We start from the raw sequence: 20,143 nt of genomic DNA, 5'->3' as shown, positions 1-20,143 counted from the left end.
CAAACAATGCATTATATTTGTGGAAAGCCTTCTCCTACACACTAATGTTTATGAACACACCATATAGATGCAGCCTGATAAATGCAACAACGCAGGAACTCAGAAAAATACTTTTGTCCAGTGCAAGCATGGAGTATTCACTAAAAATGTAATTTCTTTGTTACAAAGAATACTTCCCAATTGCAACTAAGTTTTCCATTTTATCACTGACAGGACCCTAACATGCAAGCAAAATATATATCCATGCATATTTCTCTCCATGGGCATCTCCAAACAAAGCACAGCAGAACTTTAAAAAAAGAACCGTGTGTTACCTCACAGTCTGTGTGTCCTTCAGAAAAGCTTGCTGCACACAGCTAAGAGAGCAAATGTCTTGTTTTTAGGCTGCTTCCCTACAGGCCTGCAATTTCATCCAGGCAGATAATAATCAAGATGCTCTGGTTTAGGTCTAGTCACTTTCCCTCTGCTCTCCAATAAATACGCACAAGAAGATAAAATCAGTCGTATTTGCAAAAACTGTACGCGTAAAAAGCCCTAGTACTAAGCTTATCTGGATACCTGGTGCAGAGGCTGCGCAGCGGAAGACATGCAGGAGAGATGTTACCCATATGTGAGCCTGATTGCCAAGGTTTGCCGAGCAGCGGACTTGCAGGAGACCGAGGCAAGAAGCAGTTGTCAAGCCGTGGGTCTGAGGACCGAGAGGGGCTCCATAGAAGTGTGGCCGGACCGGAGACACCTTTACAGAAGGAGGGTGCGGGTCCCTAGCAAGTCAGAAGCAGGAGAAGAAGTGGCAGAAGGCGTGGAAGCAGTGCGACCAGCACATCAAGTGTCAAAGAAGCCGGTGAGTAAAGCATGGTGCTCTAACACCTTGCACAAGCATTGCCGGCAATGGTATCCAGTTCGCTGTTCACTCGGGTAAGATTTAATGCGAGGAAATGTAGTTAATTGCAGCAGAAATACCCGAACAGTGGAAATGTAGCACACAAGTATAACGTGAATGTCATTTTCCTCGCGTGTGATACTAACATTGCATAAGCCCATTATTTGATCATTGAAAGACTGTTAGTGCTTGAAGCAATGGTCGCGTTTCCCAAATCAAGCGGAGTGAATGCTGTTGAGACCATTACCAAATCCCTAACACTATACAAGTGTTACGACATTCAACTTGTGAAAACTACATTAAAGATTGGTTGTGTGAGCCTAATTGTGATTCCCAAAGGAGGACTGAACTGATCCTTCCCTTTCACAGGGGAATATAATTCCATACCAATCTTTAAACCTTAAAAACAATATCAATAAGTGATTGTGTGTACCTAATTGTGATTCCCAACGGAGGGTTGAACTCTGTCTTCCCCTTTCACGCAGGAATACAATTCTACACCAATCTTTAAACACTAAAAACGATATCAAGAAGTGGTTGCCTGTGACTAATTGTGAATTCTAAAGAAAGACTGAATTCTATTCTTTATCTCTTTTTTTAAAAAAAACTTTTATTTATTGGCGGAAATTTAGTAGCACATATGATATGATATTTATAATGCGCCTATACACAAGTGTTTCTAGGCGCGACGAGGCAAGGGAGGGGGCACAGAGGGAAGACAGACAACGATCTTACTAGGCCAGGTGTCATTCAGATTGCGCAAGTGCACGGAAGGGGGAAAGGAAAAGTGCAGGGGTTGGGGGGAAGTGCAGTACATGGGATGATAATAATAATAACAAAATAAATAAAGAACGGCCAGCTGGTGGCAAGTGCAGGGTGAGTGCAGACATAAGTGCTGGTTAGGGGACTGTAGAGATACAGAAAACAGTCCCCAGGTGCAGGGGTTGCCAGGAAGGCAGCGCAAGCATGCAACTGGCAGGGCTTGAGCCCGAGATCAGATGGGTGGACGGGTAACCCATGTAGTTTCCGCATCAGCCAGGACTTCAGCAGCGGAGAGGGGGAGAGAAAGCAGAAGAAAAGGGGAACGTCTTGAGGTGCTTCCGGAACCGAAGATGGTTCTCCTCAAGTTTCAGGGAGGCAGGGAGGTGGGGAGGCTGTTCCAGAGGGTGGCCCCAGCCGAAGAGAGAGATGTACCACCAACTCGTTGCTTGGAGAAGCGACTGACCCTGAGGGAGTTGGAGGCGGGTGAGTGAAGAGCTCGAGAGGGAAGATATTTAGGAAGAAAGAGTTGAAGGTATTGAGGCCCTAGGCCCCAGAAGGCCTTGTGGACGATGCAGAGGGTTTTGAACTTAATCCGTGCAGTCACTGGGAACCAGTGCAGACATTTCAGTCCTGGAGAGATACGATCCCTGGGCTTGAGGCCAAGGACAAGTCTTGCAGTCCTGTTCTGGATGAGTTGCTGAGGGCGTAGAGTAGAAGCAGGCAGATTTAGAAAGAGGCTGTTGCAATAGTCCAGCCTGGAGAGAACCAGAGCTCTGGAGACAGCGAGCTTCTGGGGGAAAAAGAGGAAAGGAAGAACACCCCTGAGGAGGTGCAGCTGGTAGTGTGACTTCTTAGAGACATCAGAGATGTGAGGGGAGATAGAGTGTGGAGTCGAAGATGAACCCAGGGATCTGAGCCTTGCAGGTGGCAGCAGGAGAAGGGCAAAGAGAGGCCGGCCTGAGAGCTACATGAAAGGAGGAGTGGGAGTGCTGATGAGGAGAATCTCAGTCTTACTGGCATTAAGGCAGAGGTCACTGGCAGCACACCACTCCTGGATAGCATACAGACAGTCGGAGATGAGAGACGGGGAAGAAGTGGACGAAGGTAGCCTGAAAATGAGCTGAGTGTCATCCGCGCAGCACTGAAAGTTGGGGCAGAGAGTGGCAATGCGGTGGGCAAGGAGTGCCAGGTATTGGTTGAACAGCCAGGGAGAGAGGTTAGACCCCTGAGGGACACCACAGGTAGAGAAAAAGATAGCAGAGAGGAAAGACCCAAGTTGGACCTGGGAGGGTCGGTCAGAGAGGAAGGAAGTCAGCCACGCCAGGGCCTGACTGGTGATACCTAGGTTATCACAGAGACACATACACACAATAAGGATAGCAAAGACAGTAACATGAATACATTCCATAGTACATTGGTGGGCAGTTCATATAAACACATTTGTTGAGTACAGGGCAGGTATAGAACGTAAAAGTTCAAGCTAGTTTTGCAAGGCCGATGACACTGATGGATCGAGATTCTCTTCGGTCTGTCTATGGAGATAGCGGCAGAAGGCAGACCAAATATGTTTAGGGGCGAGACTGAGCGTGTAGGGAGACAATGTATTCCTCTTCACATGTTTGTGTCCAGGTTAGAGCTGTCAGCCACATTTTGAAAGGTAGGGGGAGAAGGGCGCTTCCAGTGCTGTAGTATAAATTTCTTGGCCACCATAGTGCCCACATTTAAGAATTTAGCCGTACTCTTGACTGCATCCCCACTCCATACTCCAAACAACACAGCAATCGTATCTGGGTAGATTTCAGTTCCCACAATCTCAGAAAGAGCACAGAGGATATCCCCCCAAAATGTGCTAAGTGCAGTACATGACCAGAACATATGCATGTGGTTAGCGCTTTCAACGTGGCATCTGGGGCAGGTGTGGATTTGGTCCCGATTGAAACTAGACAGCTTATGTGGGGTGTAATATACTCTATTCAATAAGTTATCCTGCATGCACCGAAATCTTACGTTAAGTGAACCTCTACGCGTGTGGAAGCACATTTTCCTCCATAAGCCATCAGTGATCTCGAGGCCAAGTTCATCAGCATTCATTGCAAGCTTTAGGCGGGTGGTCCAGAGACTTCATCAATAGCATTTTATATAAAGAGGAAACCACCCTCCGGCTATTTGAGTTAACTATATAGTGTAACTCGGGTGTATCTAGGGGTTCGTCCGGGTATGATGACCACATAGCTCGGACTGCAGCTCGGAGTCTATAATACTGTAGCCTTTCCAGTGCTGAACCAGAATGACCAGGGCGCCCCGTCTGTGGGGTGATAAACTTTCTCTCAGGAAATAAATCAGTCAGTGCACGATATCCTAAGTTTAACCAGCCCTGGGAGAGAGGTTTGTCATGTGTGGGTTCGAGCCCAGGGAATTCCCAGATGGGGAGCCATTTGTAATAGGGGCAGGGAACAATTGTCGGATCAAGGAGACAATGCCACGCCATCAACGTGGACGCTATGGGGTCAGTAGAAGCGTCAGTTTCATACTTGCGTTGAAGGACCAGTGTCATGATGTTGACCTCAGTAGTTGCAGTAGGGTTCTTGTACCAATACGTGGCAAACTGGGCTTCTGCCACTACCCAATATAAGGACAAATCAGGAGAAGTAAAGCCTCCCCTCTCATAGGGTAGAGTCATGTGTTCCCATTTTGTACGGACTGCGCCAGCATGCCATAGGAATTGAGCACCCATTTTATGTAGATTATCGAAATATTGTTTCCCCGGCCAGATTGGCACATTTATAAAGATGTACAGAAATGTAGGGACCAAGATCACTGATAGCTTTCCAGCTAAAGAGAACGGGAGGGAATGTCATCTTGTGACTTTCGATTCGAAGTACTGCGCCGCCGCGGTATAATTATCGTTATCAAGGTCGATTAAGACAGTGTTATTTGAACCCCCAGATACCTGATGCCATCAGAGGACCAACGAAGAGGGTTCTCGCAGGTCGGTTGCTGAGTCGTGTTAGTAAGGGGGAATATCTCAGATTTCGAGTAGTTAATGGTGAAGCCAGAGAAGGTGCCTATCTACGTTATATCCCGTAGGATGGGGCCTATGTGGGTGGATGGATTCCTGACATATAGCAGGACTTTGTCTGTGTATAGTGATGTTAATTCAGGGGCATCTGTAAGGCTGATGCCCTTATGGGAATGTCGCGCCCTGACAAAGTCCACCATTGGTTCGTTAACTAGGGCAAAAAGGATGGGAGAAAATGGCCAACCTTGCCAGGCCCTACACAGCGCGAAGGACGGTGAGGTTAAGGAGTTGACCAGGACCCTAGCTGTGGGACATGTGTACAATAGCTTAATGTATCGGATCATGCACGGACCCAGCCCCATTTCCTCTAACACTGCCCACATGTATTGCCACAAGACCATATCGAAGGCCCTTTGGGCGTCCAACGTGACCGCAACAGCCTCCGCTCCCTGATCAATTCTGGACAGCACATTGAAGATCCTTCTGATGTTAAGTGCTGTCTATCGCCCCGGCACAAAGCCGCTCTGGTCTTCATTGACGAGGTGTGGCATGATCGGAAGAAATCTGTTCGCTAGTGTCTTGGTGAATATCTTAGTGTCAATGTTCATGAGCGAGAGGGGTCTATAGAATCCACACTCGTCACTGTGCTTTCCAGGTTTAAGAAGGACAATTATAATTGCCTCACGCATTGAGGGGGGGAGGGTAGATTCTCTGAGTTATTCGGACCAAACTTCCAGTAGCCTAGGCGCTAGTAGTGCTACATGCTCCTGATAGAATTCTGGCGTGAGTCCATGAGGCCCTGGGGCCTTGCCTCTCGGGAGATCAGGGATGGCTTTAACTATTTCCTCCAGTGTGATTGGGGCGTCAAGTTGTTCCCAGGTGGATTGGGATATATAGGTCATGGGGATTTGGTCGAGTAGGTCTCGCATATCTTGTATACTGTGTTCATGCAGTGGTGTGTACAGATCGATATAGAATTGTGAGAAAATGTCAAGCATTTGTTGATCTGACCACGGCCGAACTTCTTGTGCATCTCTAATACATTCAATCTGAGCTCTTCCCCCCCTACGCCCGAACTAGTCTGGCGAGTGCCCTCCCCGGTCTATTGCCTTCCCCATATTTCTTCGCTGCAAGTGGGCGAGCTAAGTATTTTATCTCCCGCAAAGCATGGGACTCAAACGCCTCCAGTTCCTCCCTAATTTGAGCCAATTTAGAGGGTGTTGCTGCTGTCACACACTCACGTTCAAGGTCCTTAAGTTTAGTCTCGGAGCGGTGTATATCATTCCTAATGGTTTTTCATATCCGTGCTTCCCGTGAAATAGACATGCCCCTAATGTAATCCTTGAAGGCCTCCCACAGACCCCGTTGGTCGTGTCTTGTTGCTCATTACATTCAAAGAAGGTTTTTATATCTGAGAGGATCTCTGCTTTGAACACTATGTCCAGCAGTGCCTCAGACGTGAAGCGCTAGGCAGTACGGGGAGGTACGGGGAGGTGCGGTGGTCCCCAGTTCCATAACCATCGTCACAGGGGCATGATCTGATAAGGTACGGGCGAGTATCTGGGCATCCACAACCTTGCCCATTAGTCCACCCGTTGCCAGAAATAGGTCTATTCTTGATGAACTATCGTGCACTGACGAGTAAAAGGTGTATTTGCGCACTTGGGCGAGGTAAGACCTCCTGACGTCCTGTATGCCAAGGGACGTAATATGCGTGTGCAATCTCCTAGCCGCACGGGAAAGGGCCCTATGCGCTGCTCCCTTTTTGTCTAGATCGTTGTCGAGCATCAGATTCATATCTCCACCGCTATATTATTGGAACCCCAATGTATCCCAGTAGTAGGGAGACCACTGTATCAAAGAATTCAGGAGTATCAACATTTGGACCATATGTGTTCACTACCAGGTATTCCCCATTTGCTATCATGCAGTGTAGGATGACATACCTGCCTTCGGAGTCTATTTGGCTTTTCTTCAGCACGAATTTAACAGATTTATGAATCGGCGTCAATACTCCCCTGGACTGCGTGGAGTATGTAGTGTAAAATCTATTTGGTCCACAGGCCGAAGCAAGGCAGCCTAGGGCATGAGTATCCTGCAGTAGGAGTATCTTTACCCCGTCCCTCTGTGTGTAAGCAGTGATCCTGCGGGCCTTAAATCAAATTACCTATCCCTCGGACATTCCACGTCATTATTTGAGTGGCCATGCCATCACCTCAGGGTACATCCCAACTGTCATGTTGTTGTGCGCATAGAATTACATCCACATTGGCACACCACCTCTGCCATTTTTGGAGTAACATGCCCCAACAATCCCACCCCTACTGCCCATCCCCAACCAGCAGTGTGTCTACCCCCCACAGCTCTTTCGCCGGTGAGCCGCCCCCAACTTGGCCCCCACGTTACACAGGCCCAACATAGGCTCGCGTACCACAGAACCGTAAGAACAACCATTGCAGCCGCAGTGGAGTGCGCCGCTGCTGTGTAACCAACTTCTAAGGAGACATTGTGGATACCACTTCTTATTTTGTAATGTGGCAATCTGTCGTCTCCCCCCGCATCATACAATCTAGAAAGCAGATGAATATACATTCAAAAATGCAAGCGTTAGGTGGAGGTCTCGTTCCAGTAGAGCATTATGAATGATTCAAGATGTAGGGAATGAGATCAATAAACACCTGTTTGATATGGACTAGTGGGTAACTAGGTTATAGGAGTCTGCCTTAAGACGTTGTAGTGGGGGCAGCAGATCAGTCCTAATCTACAGTGAACAATAAACCAGGCAGTGTATTATTGCCTAAGGTGCTAACTACTCATGGAGCAAAGGATGACTGAACCTGAGCGCAGGGACCAACAGTATAAAGAGAACAGCCTCCGAGGACAGTCATTCTCCATTAGTTCGCCAGCGGGTTCATGTAAAGGGATCTGTGCATCTATACATTTCACTGCTTCATTCGGACTGTGAAAAGGTAAAGCTTGTTCCTGGGGGTGTACTTAAGACGTGCAGGGAACAGTATGGCATAAGCGATATTTCTCTCTGAGCAGTTTTTTTGACTCCAGTGAATTGACATCGTTCCTGCTGCACTCCCATGGAGAAATCCGTAAAGATCCTGATGACTTGCGAGTCCAGTCTGAGTTCTCCTTTTTCTCGCGCCACCGGGAGTATATGGTCTCGGTCTCTATAGCTTAAGATTTTTGCAATGATTGGCCTCGGAAAATCGCCACGTTTAGGACACGGGCTAGTGCGCGGTGGGCCCGCTCAACGGCAAAGAAGGGGTACAGCACAGGGTCACCTAGCAGGTCTTTGAGCAGATTTCCAGTTGCCAGTTCCAATCGACCCTTGAGTGCACTCTCCGGGACCCCGCTGATACGTATATTGTTCCTCAGTGATCCTGGTACCTTGCTCATCCCGTTTGGACTTGAGTGACGCCACATTTGCATTTATGTCATCCTGTTTTTTGTGGAAGGATGTAAAGTTTTTGGCCATGGATTCCATCATGCTGGTGAAGTCAGGGACCGGCGCGTCCACTGGCATGTCCGCATCTTCCTGGCTAGGAGCGGACTGTCCCTGTTTGGGCCTGGGTGTCGACTTGGCAAATTTGTCCATGGCTCCAACCTTGTTTGCACCCCAGGATCTATTAGACATTGTGCGGGTAGGCAAGAATTCCTGAAAGGCAGCAGGGAGTGTCTGGCCGCTGTTGACCAACACGTGCGCGGTGTTCGTGTATTTTCCTAACCCGCAGTCCCAGGGGCGCACACCAGTACCAGGGGCCCTACATCCATGTTAGGGAGAATTCTCTGTTTAGGCTGAATTTCCTAACCTAGTGAGTCCCCCAGCAGCTTTGCTGGATTTCTGGAGTTTGTTTTTTTCTCCTGCCAAGAGTGAGTCTCTTTTCCTCACACTCTTGGACATGATTTGAGGGGTTCCTTTGACTGTTAATGTGTTTTATGGGCTATGGGGTCTTTTACTCCATAGGGTCTCATGTGTTATTACTATGTGTGTTACACAGCACCCTCAGTGCAGTGACACAGAGGTGTCATAGTGACACCCCACCATAGACTCCATACCCTGGGACTGACTACTGTCTCCCAGGGCATGTAAAGTCACCATTGGCTTTACTAGCCCCAAATTATGAACAGAAACCAGTACAAACCATCATATTGTGGACGTACTGGTCGGGGCAATTCGATTGCCCCAGGGTCTGTTAGTCGAGGGGGCACGTCTCCGTCCCCCCTGATCGAGTTCTGGCTGGTGGCAGTGGATACTACTTTTTATATTCGACCGCAAATATCTCTCTATAGGATTTTCCCATTGTTCGAGGCTACCAACTTTAATTATTTCATTCTCATAGCCTCGAACATACCGCCGGTTTATTTATTTAATGTTAATTCACTGGTTGGTATTTTTTGCCAGAACTCGATTCTAAAATGGCGTTTGTGTTCTCTTCTGTGACTCCAACCCAAGTCGAGCCCTTTGTTCCCCTTTTTGGCGGGCTTCTCCACAGAAGCCTCCAAAAGTGGTGCCACTCTGTCTGGGTACCACAGGGGGTGTGGGAGGGGGTTTAGGCACCCTGGACTGAGTTACCTTGGTAACTCAAGTCGCGCTCTTGTGTGATTGGCCCAAGTGGTGAGCCGGCCAGCCCCACACCACTTAGCATGTTTGATTGACAGCTAGGCTGAGTGAATGGGGGTGTGCTGCATAAAAGCAGGGCTTTTGGGACTGGAACATTAGAAGTCGCCACAGGACCTCAAAATCCGACGAGGGAGAAGCTGAGCCGACCTGCTACGACGACACCACCGGTGGAGCCCTGCGGAACCGACTCACCACTTCTCGACGACAGAGAAGATCTCCCGGCTGGAGAGTCTTCTTCCCCTAACTGGTGGGCACAACCAGTTTACCTTCTTTTCCTCACATCCCAGGACGTCTTGTGGTCGAATTGCCCGTGCCAAGCACCCCGGCAACCGGATAGCCACTTACCACTGGACTGCGAATAAAAGGACCGCTCCTTTTAACTGAGAACTCCGCGGCTGGTTTCTTCCCTGGCAGTGCAACCGACTCCTGTCTTCCTCCCCGACGAGATCCTCTTCCCCCGGACGAAGCACCGACTTGCATCCGCTGCCAGGAACAACCGCCCCCGCTGGAGTATTCTCACCACTTTAAGGTACTGTGTCCGCCAGGCCTCCCTTTCTAAAGATTGCTACAAGGTAATAATAATCCCTTAACCTTCTGGACTGGGCTGGCCGCCTTGACCATCTAACTGGTCCCTTTCATTTGGTCCAACTCTTTCTGAACTGATTGCGAGACTTCTGGGCACTTTTGAACCGTGTGACCTTGGACACATTTTGACCGGAGCCTCTTAAAGTAGGTCCGGCCTTGTTAACTTTGACTTTACGGTTTTAACTTGCCTTCTTCTCCTACTGTGTTCTTCTGAAAGTGTTGGGATCTGTTTCTATCTTTGCTCTGCCTTTCTCTCCCTTGTAAACCGATTGATTAGAGTGCCATCTTCGTTAAGTGCTCACCGCTGTCTGAAAATAAGTGTTGCTTTACTTAAGACTTGTCTAACTAATCGTTGAAGGGAGTGTATATCTTTTAGTGACCGTGTTTTTGAACTGCTTGATTTTAGTGCCAGTGTGTTTTACTACATGTGTTTTTAAATAAATAATTATATCTCTTTTACACCAAGCTCTGGTAAGTGTTTGCTTGTTCTACTGTGTTCTTTTGACCTATTGTGGATACTCTGTATACTGCCCAACTCTTCTTGAGGGAAGTCTGACTGCTCAGCCACAGCTATCAAGTGAATCTGTGTGGTACGGACTCCTACCAAGTGGGTTTACTGACAAACACCTGTAGTCTTAAATCTTTTGCAGTGGTCCCAGAGGGAACCGCACAGGTTTCTGCCTAACAATCCACCACAATCTACTCAACGCAGGAAGGAGATATGTAGAAAATATCTCCGAACACAATCGTGTGGGCCAGAGATAGGATAGGCGCATGATCAGGAGCTGGGGATGTGGCGAAGAGCACCTGGCTGTGCATAGCTTTCTATGCAGCCGCGCTAGCCGTTTGCTTGAGCCCACAGGGCTGGGGCAGTGGCACACAAGACGGTGGGGTGTCCCGCTGTTGCCTCTGTTGCAAGGTGAACCCACCATCTCACACAGATCTGTATGACAATTGTGTGTAGGTCCCAGGTGTTTGTCGTGTAGCAGCGGGCTGTGTGGGTGAATCAGCAAGATCAGGATCCAATAGGTTCCAACCGGCCACAGGCGTCCCGAGGGTGTAACTCTTTAGTGCCTGGGCACAAGCTCATGGGGCGCAGAAAGCAGGGGGAGAGTAAGGTGAGCAGTGTCAAGCAGCTAAATCAAGGCCAGAGCTATAGTGGAGCAGTCTGGTGCAGTCTCCCATCAGCTCCAGATGTAGGTGCAGCCACTCAGTGCCTGGCGCAGTCCAGCAAGCCTGAATATTCTGGTGTGGCAGGAGTGAGACAGTGCTGGTCACAGTATCCTGGGTGGGGGCCCACCCTGGGTGGGGGCCCACCCACCATATCTGAGATCTCAGTTCTGGCATAGAAATGGGGGCAGCGGTGCAACGCGCACCGGGCCAAAAGAGCCGCTAAAGAGCAGGGTGTAGCAGCGCCAGCTGCAGGAGCTCATAAATGCCCCAGGCTTGTCCACACGGTCCGGCCCCATCCAAAAGCTAGTCAAGGGACCCACTGGGGCATACCCCTGTAAACGCACTTACTTGTGGCGTCCCAGGTACTTACAGCGTCTCTCAACCATATGTTCTCTGCAGTCTTATTTGGGTGGTGGTGAGGAGCCCCAGCTCTCCTCAGGTTCTCTCCACCGCCCCTCTCATCTGTGGCTGCGTAGTGTAGTGGCGGGCCCGGGCCGAACGTATTGTCCCTCCAGCAGGCTCCCCGCAGTCAGGATGGTTGATCCAGCGTTGTGTTGTAGTATGGGTGTATAGGTGGCCGAGGGCGCCCCACACCGAGGCCGATGGAGGGTCCCAGAGAGGCCGTCCGCCTCCAAAGCGCCCCAGGTCACGGCCAGGGACCCGCCGGCAAACTCCGGGTGTCCAGGGGGCTGTCACGCGCACCCACCGCACCGGCTCCAGTTGCAGCCGGCCAGGGGCAGGAAAGCAGCAGCGTGCGCCCCTGTGGTCTGTCCCAGGGACCAGGTTCATCAGTCTTCTTCAGTCGCCGTGCGGTTGTGGGCAGCTCGGGCCCCAAAAGCGCTCACAGGACCTCCCGTCTCAGGGGTTCAGGATAGGACTCACAAGTCCGAGCCGAACGGCAGTAGGAAGGTGGATTGTCTCGCTCGGATTGGTGTGATCGCGGGCACAGGTCGCAGAGCTTAGTGTAGCTCGCTTCCAAGTCAAGGATGTCGAGGCGACTATACAGGAAGGTACGACAAGCAGTCCGCGGCCCAGTGTCAGCCACGGGCCGCACCTCGTCGCTTGTGGCGTAGCGAGTCCCTTGCCTTGCCTACTTGAAGTTGTTGAAGTACTTTGAAGTATGTCTTGTCGAAGCTGGTCTAAAAATACACATCACTGAAGCTGTGGTAGTAGTTCAAAGTACTGAAGCTGTGGTGGTATATCCAAGTGTCAGTAGATGCAACATTGTAGTAGTCTAAACAAAGCAGAGTTCTGTAAAACAAAGGTGACTAGTAAGAGGTAGTAAATCAAGCAGAAGTGTAATTGTTGAAGTGGAAGCAGCAGCACTAAGAGGTGATCCTGACAAATATACTATTGTGAAGCCTAACAACTGTAACCAAGAGAACACTGTTAACCAAGAACTGTATATTACTGACTGTTGCCAATATTGTATTTCTTTTGAACTTTGGCAAGACTGCTTGAGGAGGTGACTAAGCATCATGGCTGGGATTACCATTGGTGCCATTTGGTGTAAATGGAAAATGTATATTTCACCAAGGAGAAGAAATGTGCTATCATTGGAACTTTGGTTAACACACTTTTACATTGACTTTGAAACATCAAGAACTGATTTGAGACATTTCTTTCTTTGGGTGAACATTAGCAGAATTGACCTTGAATCCTGGAGAAGGGAAGTCACTGAAGGCATTAGAAGGTACTTTAAGATTGGGAATGGTGTTCATGTTATGTTATATTGCAATATCTTTTCTTTGTGTATTTGTTACTTAGTGTGAGGGCTAGTTATCCTTTGTTAGAGTGGTTCCGCTTAGCTTTGGTTAGGTAGGGAAATCCTCAGCAGAGTAGGGAGAGTGAGGCATTTTGATGATATTGTCTTGAATAAAATGGCATATGTTAACTCATCAAACAGTTGTATGCCTCTCATTACTGAACCCTCACACTAGCCACTGCCTGCCTACCTTCAAGCTGGCTGCGAATGCACGCACATTTTTTGTTATAAAAATAAAATGCACATAAGCATTTTAGAATCTTTCCTTCACACCTCACATCTCGGACCACGGTCCTCCAAAGGGCGTTCGTCCCCAGTGGGCTATACAAATGGCTTATAACATAACTACATTGGACTTGTCTGCCGCTTACCATCAAATACCACTAACAGAGGATAGTAGAAGTATCACAACGTTTCTAAACCATATGGTCGTTATCGAACCATGCAATTGGGATTAACGTAGGCATCAGCAGTGTTTAAAAGGATGGCACACTTGTTCAAAGTATTAGAAGGCACATTTGTTTACCAGGATATTTTAGTACATGGAAAAGGGAGCAAATAACATAATAACAGATTACATACAGTTTTGGGTAGCTCGGGAGATAAGAGGTCTGACTATTGAAGCAACTAAATGCAAGTTTAGAAAACCAGAGGTAGAATATCTGGGAGATTATTGAATGAATAGGGGTACAAACCCAAGTATGATCTTATGCTAGCTATCAAGAATATTATTTCTCTGGCAAATAAGGAGGAACAATCATTTTTAGGACCATCAGAGTACTATAATAAATGTATCCAGGATTGTGTGGACATGACCCAACCACTAATTGAGAAAGGACGTAACATTTGTATGGAGTGATGATGGTGAAAAGGCCATGCAATATATAAAGGAAGGAATCTGTAGTTCACCACATTTAGGTGGTTTTGTAGTGGGTAAGCCAACCAAACTAACAGCAGATGCCAGTGGGAGGGGATTAGGTACAGTATGGACACAGATAGTAGATGGTGTGGAAAAGGTGGTATGTTGATAGGCGTTTCCCCCGTCTTATCAACTTCCTCTCTTCTCCTGCTACTCCTTCTGCCACCTCCCTGGCACCCTCATCTTCCTCCTCTAACCACCCTCGGGCCCCTCTCCACAGGGTGTACCTCAAGCCTGTACCCCTCCACAGAAGTCTTTCAAATGTGGTTACCGGCTCCATGTCGCTGCTCTCAAACACCCGTCTGACATCTGTCACCTCCATGAAGAACTCGACCTAGATGTCCTTGCTCTCACTGAGACTTGGTTAACTACCAGTTCTGTCACAGGTTTTGACACCTCCTCCCTGTGGGCTACAAGATCCTCTCCCAACCATAACCAACAGTCCTGTGGGTGGAGTAGCCCCGATCTTTCCGGAGTGGGTCACGGCCCCTGTCATTCCTACGCAGGACTACTCCTACTATGAAAGCATGGTCTGCAGGCTATCTCTATCTCTCCTGGCTTCTCTCTAACTGTGGTCACCATCTACAGGCCACCTGGACAAGTCGCCCTCTTCCTCTCTGAATGGGCAGACCTCTCCGCTCCTCTTCTCTCCTTGCCTCTACTTCTCAACTTCTCCTCCTCTGAGATCTTAAGATCCACCTGAATGCTTCTAATCCCTCAGAGCTTTTCCGCAACCTCTGCGACACTTTTTCTTTCCATTTTGCCCGCTGGCCCGACACACTCTGGATGTTTTCATCACCTCAGACATCCCCCACTCTAACCCTCTCACCACTCCTCTCTCTTGGACTGACCCCTTTCTACTTTCCTCTCATCTCATCTGAAACTCTCTATCGCATAGGCAAAGCCTCCCGCCAAGCACTGCCACCTACCTTCTCGTTCATTCGGCCCAGTGGATGTCTTTGCTGCTACTTTCTCTGCTCCTCCTACTCCTGCGGCTGACACACACCCTGACACAGTCCTTTCTAATCAGCATCTTTCCATTTCCAACACCCTGGATATCCTTGCCCCTGTCATGCGAAGCCTACCTCCAAGTGCAACTCCTGGTATGATTCTGCCCTCGCCATCCTGAAGTGCAAGTGCAGGGTGGCTGAGAGAAAGTGGAGGGCTTCGGGCACATCCAATGACAAACTGGCCTGTCGCCTGCTCCAAAGGCAATACAGACTCTGTCCTGTCCAAGAAGAGAGCACACATTCAAACCTGCATCTGTGTGGCCTCTAACAACATGGCCAAACTCTTTAAAATCTGCAAGGAACTGATAAATCCTGTTTGTAGTGTTGGAGTATCTACCTCTCATGTTCCCTCCCAGGCCTTCTGTACGGCTCTTGCTTCTTCAGTAAAACTCAGGACATACTGTCCTTTATCTCCACTTCCTCTCTCGGCAAGCCTTTGGCCCTCTCTCCCTCTCCTCCTCCTTTCTCCCTGACAAGGTTTCTATACAGGTCAGGTCTATGAAAGTGTCGTCCAAACTGGTGCTCCCCTGCTCCTCTAGAACCATCAAGGACCATATTGACACCCTATCGCCCGATCTCCATCGTCCCTTTCGTGGACAAACTCTTGGAAAAGCTGCCCATCTCCCAGTTTACCCTCCACACTGAATCTGTTGGTTGTCTCCATGACCATCAGTCTGGCTTCAGAGCTGCCAGATGCACGGAAACTGCTCTCCTGAACACCAGTGAAGATCTGCTCTCTAACCTTGATTCCAGCATTCGTTCTGTCCTCATCCTCCTTGATCTTCCCTCTGCTTTCGACGCGGTCAACCACGCCATCCTGATCAATCGACTCCGTGAGAACCTGGGCATCATGGATCAGGCCCTGGAGCGGGTGACCTTCCTCTTTGATTGCCCCTCCCAGATCCAACTTGGTCCCTTTCTCTCTGCCACCTGGATCTCTACCTGTGGCGTTCCTCTCACCCTGGTTTTTCAACCTCTACTTGGCCCAATTGGCCCACCTGATCTCTTCATGCTCCTCTAACTTTCAGTGTTATGCGGATGACACTCCGCTTTCCTTTAGGCTCCTCTCCTCTCTCGCTCATTCCTGATGGTCTATCCGCAATTCAGGAATGGTGCGCCTCTAACGATCACTGCCTTAATGCCAGTAAGACAGAGATCCTTCTCATTGGGACTCCTGCTACTGCTTTTCCTCTCTCACTGTGGCTGCCCGCCTTGGGCCCTCTTCCTTCATCTTCCTGGGAGGCAAAATACATTGATGTCAGCATCGACTCCACTCTCTCTTTCTCTCACATGTCCGACTACCAGCTGTACCACTTCAAAGGGACTCTTCCCTTTCTCACTTTCCCCCAGAAGCACACGGTCTCCAGAGCCATGGTTCTCTCTAGGCTGGACAACTGCAATTGCCTCTTTGTCAATCTGCCTTCCTCTACTCTCCGCCCACTGCAACTAAATCAGAACAGGACTGCAAGACTTATCCTTAGCCTCAAGGCTAGGGACTGTATCTCTGCAGCCCTGAAATCTCTCCTCTGGCTCCCGGTGGCTAAAAGGATCAAGTTCAAGACCCTTTGCATTGTCCACGAGGCTTTCTAGCGCCGGGTTCCGCACTACATCCAACGCTCTCTTTCAAAATAACTTCCTTCTCGAGCCCTTCGCTCAGCTACCTCCAACTCTCTAATGGTCAGTCGCTTCTCCAGGCAGAGAGTGGGGGGTAGATATCTCTCCTTTGCTGGTGCCTACCTCTGGAATGGCCTCCATGACCCTCTGAAACTTGAGCCGGACAACCTGAAGTTCCGGAAGCTGCTCAAAACTTTCGTCTTCTCCTCTGCTTTTTCTCTCTCTCTCCCCCCTGCTGACCTACCTGCCTGATGTACCGACTGGTTGCTTGGCTACTCTCAGAGTCTCACTGGGTAACAGGCTCTTTCTTGATCAGTCACCCCTGCACTGCCTCCGGGCCTACCACGCGCTTAGGGGCTGTAACTGTATCCCTACAGTCCCTTGTTCTCCTCGCACTACCCAGAGCTGCGCTGCCCTGGCTGCACTTACTCGGAGCATTGCTGCCCTGTTTTTCCCCAACCATCTCCCTTGCACTAACCCCTCCCTCTCCCCTTGCACTTCTCGTTCTCGTATTTGCACAAACTAAATGACACAAGGCCTAGTAAGATTGTTTGTCTTGCCCTCCCTCTGTCTTCCCTCCCTTGTCTTGTCGTGCCTAGAAACACGTGTGTACAGGCGTGTTATAAATAACTTATCATATCATATGCCATGCCTCCAGAGCTATAACGGATGCAGAGCCTAGGTAATCTGTCATTGAATGGGAGTTGTTGGCATGTGTGTGGGTAGTTAGCTATTTTAGGAAATATTTATGGGGTAATCGGTTTACTGTATGTATGGATCATAAACCGTTGATTAAAAAGTTAACAGTGAAGGGTATGGTTAAAGCCACACCATGGATAGCATGTTTAAGTTTGAAATGATCGGAACACAGTTTTTGCGTGAAGTATGTGCCCGTTGAGCAGAATAAAGTAGCAGATTTCTGCTCAAGGCTACCAGTGGTTAATGGTACTGTGGTTGGAGACGAGAATGAAGAAGTAGTAGCATTGCTGCAAGGTTAAAAGGGGGCTCTACATCTAAGGAAGAGTGAATCAGGGATTTAAGTACTGACAACATTTATGGGAGGTTTATTCAAAGGATGACTGAAGGTTGGCCAAATAAGGATTTAGAACAACTGACACCATACTAGAGGAATTATCTGTAGGGGCTTGAATATTAATAAGGCGACAACAATTGATACTACCAAGTTCGATAAGAGAAGAAATAGTTTGGTTAGCAGAGAAGGGACACCCAGGCATTACTTGCACAAAAAGGAAATTGAGGGAAACATGACTGGCCTGGAGTTGATTTAAATATAGAGTGCAAGGTTAGAGATTGCTGGCTCTGCAGGAATTCTGAAAAGAATATCCAGACGATGAGACAGGAGTTGAGCCCCATACCACTTCCTAAGGTGGCTTTGAAGAAACTAGGGATTGACTATTTCTGGCCATACTACACATTAGGATCAGCAGTAAAGTTTCCGTTAGTGATGATAATTGTTCGAAGTGGCCAGAAGTGAAGTTAGTGAGAGACAGAACAGCTTTGAATATTATAAAATTCATGGAGAAAGTGCTTAGAAGGAAGGGATAGTCTGGGTTTGAGAAGTGACAACGGACCTTAATTTAGAGGAGTTGTGATGCAAAGAAAGTGGGCAATATTCAGCAAGTTATCACCCAGAAATGAATGGTTTAGTAGAAAGATTTAACTGAGTGGTAGTAGGAACAATATAACATGCGAAAAGGAACAGTATGGATGTTGTTTAGAGCTATAGAAGAGAAGTTATGGAGTTAGGTCGTCGACCTAGTAGGGTAACAGGGTGTCCCGGTTTTGTATCATGCGAGGCAGGATTCACAAAACTGTGTTCAATCCATCATGGGCGATCGATATTGAATGGGAATGATATTTCTAATCTTTAGGTTAATGAAGGCATATTGGAAGGCAAGAGTAGCTACAAGGAAGGATTCAACAGTAGTTACTTGTGTGAAGAGGATGAAATAAATGATATGGTAGTAGAAGGAGGAGAAGTTATGATGGGTGATGGTAGGATGGTAAGGGGTAAGAAGGGATAATTTCTCTGGAGAATGTGCGCAGGGAGGTCACCTAAAATCAACTTATTTTATAAGCCATCCAATGGGTGTGGAAGAGTTCGGAGTCCACCGGCACGTACACAACCTACTTGCCAACCCTACTGATTTAGGCAGTAGGCTACTGCTTTTTTAGCAGTCCTACCGGCTACCGCCTACAGATTTGGGTGACAGATCCTACTGCTTTTTACAGGGGCAGGTAATTCATGTGATTCTAAGGCAGGCTGCTTGAGACCAGCCCAGGAAAAACCATGCAACACATTAATTAGTCTGTATGTGCAGTGGGCGGGTGATTCCTTTCAAGTGATGGGCTCAAACCAATCCGCTGACCTGACAGCTACATGGCTCTGCCCTGCATTCTGGCTGGGACAGGCCTTATGTGAACCACCACCAGTGAAGGTAAGTGTCAGAGCGTACCACCATCACACAGCATCTGCATATCAGTCTGAGGAAGGTATCAATCTTCATGTTGTTCAGTTATTCTTCTTGCACTGCAGGAATAAATATATATTTTCCATTCTGCTGCTCCAGAGCAGTGGCAAACGCTGTCTACCAGCTCTGTGTGATTACCTTCTCTGAAGTTAGGAAATTGAATTCAGTGTTATCTTACCATTCAGAATTATACATTTTAAACATTTTTCCATTTTGTGCTGTTTAATGGGATGTGTATTCTGGAATGCTACAGTGGTGCAAAAAATGTATGTTTTGTATTTTCTCGTGACGTAATTGTTATGCGAAGTATTTTTTAAATTTGAGAAATCCTACATCTCTTTGGTCACTAAAAGTTGGCAAGTATGACACAAGAGTGTAAGTTGCAATACATTTCAAAGTGTAATGATTCCAAAACTAAGTGGCGAATGTATGCCTACACGATTCTAGACATTTTGTTATACATCGCTTTGTTTGTTGATGTAGGGGAATGTTGTTGTATGGGATGGATTGCACATTCTAGACTGAGAATGTGGCGGCCAGGAGAAGTACGGTTCGGGGTTGTGGCAGAATACGGTGACGAGGAAGGAAGAGAGCATGTCGGAAACCATGTGTGGTGAACTGCACTTGCGTGGTACCCACTTTGATTGAACTCACACAGCTACAACAAAGTACACACCCCGCTCTCTCAAAACACTACTGCTGTCTTCTACACTGCAACAAAAGGCACTTTCCATCCCCAAAATGTTCAACATTAAGACACTCGTAGCAAAGCCTCAAAACATCCCTCCTGTGATAAGAAGCGTTTCGGAAGTCTAATATCACTTCTAACACTGACACTCACCCGGAGGAGGGGTTTTCCTGTGTGTGATGGTTACAGCACAGCACTTCTTCCTGTTACTCTGTTCTACGCACCACACAGAGCATGTAACCACTGGCACTTCCCCCTGCAGCGGACGTGTGAGGGCTTTGCTTGTCCCCGGCCAATAAAACAGCTGAAAATAAGAAACCGTTAGTCTGAGTTTATTGTAGTCAAAGACCGGCATTGGTCGTTCTAATTCAAATGCATCGAACCACGTGTATCTTTTGTATATTCAATTTAGAAAGTAAGTGGGTTCATGTATGTAATCAGATGACCCGCCTCCGCTCCAATTTGACAGCCACTTCTGACCAACAGCGAACCTGCCCGCTGTACTTGAAATGTGGAAAGAGAAGAAATACTGCTACAGTTAAAAACACCACGAAACAGAGCCAAGTAGGCTTTAAAATCAACACCTCTTTTGAAATAAAGTTA

The 20,143-nt window shown here is 48.0% G+C and overlaps 1 protein-coding gene across 3 annotated transcripts in view; it reads right to left on the bottom strand.

The window, feature by feature from the left end:
* LOC138570174 (anaphase-promoting complex subunit 13) overlaps positions 1–19,999 on the bottom strand; it is a 56,879-nt gene extending 36,880 nt beyond the window's left edge. The window contains exon 1 of one of the 3 annotated variants that reach the window (XM_069648848.1): positions 19,694–19,999. The gene's annotated coding sequence lies outside the window, so the exon portion shown is untranslated. The remainder of the gene's footprint in view (positions 1–19,693) is intronic. The other 2 variants (XM_069648847.1, XM_069648846.1) reach the window with 2 other exon arrangements.
* Between the last annotated feature and the right edge of the window lie 144 nt (positions 20,000–20,143).

This window comes from Ambystoma mexicanum, chromosome 2q (assembly GCF_040938575.1).
Source record: "Ambystoma mexicanum isolate Mex_15411 chromosome 2q, UKY_AmexF1_1, whole genome shotgun sequence".
NCBI classification, from domain to species: domain Eukaryota; kingdom Metazoa; phylum Chordata; class Amphibia; order Caudata; family Ambystomatidae; genus Ambystoma; species Ambystoma mexicanum.
The sequence above is the reverse complement of the archived record's forward strand: the minus strand, read 5'-3'. Positions and strand labels throughout refer to the sequence as shown.